General features: G+C 54.3%; 1 pseudogene; it reads right to left on the minus strand.

Annotated features, from left to right (window-relative positions):
- Nucleotides 1–248: 248 nt before the first annotated feature.
- LOC140711132 (protein FAM90A5-like) lies at nt 249–4,121 on the minus strand (annotated as a pseudogene).

The raw sequence follows: 4,121 nt of genomic DNA on the forward strand, positions 1-4,121 counted from the left end.
TTTTAAATGAGGTAATATAGACAAAATATAATATAACCATATGTATTATATGCCAAAATATGCTTCACTGGCATCAAGTAGACTCACCTTGAAATACAGTCTAGGACAACCTCCATTTTCAGAGTATTTTCTTTTCGAAAGTGAAACTCTCCCACCAAAAACCAACAACATCACAGGTTTTTGCCTCCAACAAACCGACAGAAAGCCAATACATTTATTCTACCACTGTAAAGTGGACTACGGTGCAACACATACGTGTGAAACCCCATATGTGGCATCACCGTGAGCCAAATGGGGACTCGTGGTGTAAGCAACACTCCCCACGTGTTAGCGTGCGTGAGATTCACTTGGCGGAATTTGACTAGGTGCGTGTTGGTAGAGTGGGGCTGAGGTTCTCTTGCGCCTGTGGATGCTTAAGAAGTCACAGGTCCTGCGAAGACCTGCGGTCCCCTCAATCAACTCTGTTTCAGAGACAAAATGACTTGGATTGCTGACCAGTCAAGAAATTTTCAAGCCCTTGGAAAATCAGTTACACACAAACACGGAATGAAAGTCAAAAGAGAGTACGTCATCTTTTTGAGAATTTTATTCACTTCAAAACAAATTAAACACACCTATTTCCAATGGCATTCCAGAGCCCAATTTTCGAGGCTGGGGAAACACCCCAAGAACGCTTTGCGCAGAACGCTTCACAGCGTCCAAAACACTGCTGTCAGGGCGGGGCGCAGCTGAAGGCCTGCATCTCTCAGGGTTCCCTAACTGTTCCCTGATTCAGTCATCTAGAGAGCAAATGCACAGTCATTCCCCAGTTTCCTACTGACATCACAGCGGAAGTCTGACTCCCACGCGTCACCATCAACCAGTTTCTGAGGCAACGAATCACTGGCACAGAAGCTTCTGGTGGTGGGTTTCCGGAGCGCCCTGTGAACTACAATGTCCCTCACAAGAATTCGATGAGGCAGAGTCTCTGCATGTGGTCCCTGCCTGGCCTGGGCTCCAACATCCCCAGAAGCACCACAGCTGGGGAGCTTGGGAATCACCACACACAGTCTGCTCTCTGCTCTGTGCTCCTCAGTCCCACAGACCCCTCCAAATCACGGGAACTGGATGCAATGGAGCCCCGGCCATCTGTAGTCTCACTCCAGGTCAGAATCGCTGTCCTCTGAGGAGGAGGAAACCTGAAGGTCCTCATAGAGGACACTCAGGGGGACAGGAACACAAGGAGCCTCAGACTTCTCTGAGACATGACGGCTGTGAACGAGGAAGGCTCCCGGCTTCTCAGGAGAGAGAAACGAGGGAGCTGTCAGGAGGCTGGAGCTCCACCATCCGTTTTCCAGTCTCCGGAAGAGCATTCTGAGAGGCTGGGCCCCATCGTGGCTGGCCGCTGGGTGATGGGACATGGTGCAGGCCTGGGCAGTAGGCAGGCAAGGTCTGCTGTGCGGAGGCTGCCGGTCGCTGCTGGGCACCTGGGCGGGTGTCCCCCTGCTCATCTGGGGTGACGGACTTGGTCTGAGTTCGGTTGCAGCTGGCAGAGGTTGGAGAGTCTCCGGGGCCCCCAGCTCACCTCCCTGGATGGCATTTTCGGGCATCTGGAAGGAACCCATTCTCGGTTTCTTGGGGAAGTTCAGGCAAGCCTGAGTCAGAGCCTGGGCAGCTCTCTTGGCTCCTGGCCTGAAACTGAGATTGGAGCCGAGGCCCAAGCTGTGTGTGTCGGCTGGTGGGCAGGGCTGTGAGGTCACCGCAGCACGATTGTCTTGTGCCTGGGGGCTGATGACCCGGATCAGGCCGTGGGGCTTGGAGGCAGCCTGGGGAACTTCTCGACTGCCACCCTGAGGCCTGCTGTGTGTCGGCTTCACCACGACGAGAGGCTCCGGGCCCTGCTGCCTGACTCCAGGCTGAGGGATGTCGGCCACAGCCCCTGTCTGTCGTTCCTTTGGTCGGAGACTTGACGAGGAGCTCGGACTGGCTTTTCTGAGGGGAGACAGTGAAGCCAAGACGGATACCGTGTCAGACATTTTGGTAGCTGAGCCATCAGTGAGGGCAGTGTCCACGCGTGGCCTCTTATTAATTGTGTGGACCGGAATTGGCCTGCTTGCAACCTGAAAGAAAGGAGACCACACACGTTAGAGGTTCCTCGGCATCGAGCCAACATGGAAATCAATCACATTCAAAGACAAGGTGCACACAGCAGGAAATTCTTAATACGGTATGGACAGGCGGTCCTTGGAAGTAGGGACAGATCCTCAAGGTGAGTGCTGATCGGGACAAGACCCATGAAAAATGCACTCTCGAGCTATGATCTGAGAATACCATTTTTCTAAAGACTGTGTCTTGGGCATTCACTGGATCAAAGCGCCTCCACTCAGCCTTCCATGAAGTGGGACGGACTAATGTCCATCTGAAGGCAGGTCGGTGGCTCAAGGGTTCCCAGGACGTCTTTTCTGAAAACATGCATGTTCCTGGGGTGAGCCTCTTCCATGTTTGGCGCCCCAGAGGGACTAATTTCCTCACGCCGCTAGGAAGATGTTGTTGGCAGGCTTGCCATCATTGCACAGAAAGAAAGCAGCAGGAAATACGGCATCTTCAGATGCCTTCATCTGGAATCAAATGGACCTGGAAGGATCGTGGAGTCCCTGACCCCAAGAAGGCAGGGAAGAAGGGTTCCCCGATCCCCTCACACACACGGGAACCTGAAAGGAAATCAACCAGGGTGACCTAGAGGAGAAAAAGACCAGCGGCCCAGGGTGACACTCACCCTCAGATAATCACAAGATTCCATGGATTCTTTTCGATTTGGCGGCAGCTTCTCCGGAGGTGTCCCGGAAAAGATCTGGAGGAGAGCCTTCCTCTACAGGTCTTGTTGCCTGCAGAAGAGAAAAAGTTCAGGCCCTGCCCCCTGGTTCTCCCCAGGAGACAGGGAGAAGCCTGTCTGGGGCCCAGTCCCGTTCTGTGTTTTGTGATACATAAATGGAACTTTTGTGCCCTTTCCGCCTCTGCACCTTCCCTCATGTGCCAACCTTCCCATCCTGCTGGTGGCCCTCTAGGCTTCCCAAGTAAGGACTGTCATTTGCATTCCGTTGCTTTTCCCCCTGTCATGGAGAACCTGCACGAAGCGCCCCCGCCTCTCCACCGTCCCTGAATCTCCCAGAGCCAAAGGAGCTCCCGGATGGGGAACCCGGTCTGTTTCTCTGCAGCGTTCCTTCCCTGTCCCAGAGACGGAAAGGCACACGGTGTGCGGGTGCAGAGACACTGTGTCCTTAGGTGGCAGTACCCTAAGGGTGGTGAAAACCCCTCCCACTGCTCATCTTGGTCTGGCTTCCTTCTCTCCCTTTTCCTTGTTCAAGGGCCCAGGGTTCCTTCGAACCTGGGGCTTCCATGGTTTCCGGTTTTCCTACCCTTCCTTTCTCCCAAAGGTCTGGGGAACCAGGGCTCCGTTCCAGCACTTCATGGGGCACCTGGTACTTCTGGCCGTGTGGCCAAAGACCCCGCAGTTTTTGCACTTGACCTGTGGGTGGAAAGGAAGTGATGTCAGTGAATGAGCTGAAGCCACAGGCAGTGATCCAATGTCAACATTGAGATGGATTGTGAATTCAGAACTGAGTGAGGATTCCAAAGCGGGGACACCGGCATGGGGGCCCTTAAGTGGCGGGAGGGTTCGGTTATGATGTTCCCTCCCAAAGCCCATGTGAGGGAGGAACTCTCAAAGGAAGGACTCAGGGTTCTAGCGGGGACGATCGTGAACCCGATGTCCACAACACAGCCCAACCTGGCTACACAAGATTCTGAGTGGAAAGGGAAGTTGCTCCCAAGAGTCTCTCCAGGGACCTGTCGGACCGCGGAGGAGGTCCCAAGCCAGGCCCACCTTGGATGGGAAAAGCAACCCGGGTGGTGCTGGCAGAACTCTTTGGAAACCAACCCAGTCTCTGAGGACCGTGTGACACTCGCCCCCTCCTCCCCCCTCGATACCCAAAAGATTCCAGGGCTAGACATACCCTGGGATCTTCTTCATCGGGTGGGGGAGCCCTTGGCCCAACTGGGGCCCTCTGCTGCTTCTGGAGTGTCTGGGCTCTCACGAGTCTGTTTACCCCACTTTTGGGGTCATGACGTGCCATCATCTTCAT

This window comes from Chlorocebus sabaeus, unplaced genomic scaffold (genome assembly GCF_047675955.1).
Source record: "Chlorocebus sabaeus isolate Y175 unplaced genomic scaffold, mChlSab1.0.hap1 unalloc_scaffold_217, whole genome shotgun sequence".
Lineage (NCBI taxonomy): Eukaryota > Metazoa > Chordata > Mammalia > Primates > Cercopithecidae > Chlorocebus > Chlorocebus sabaeus.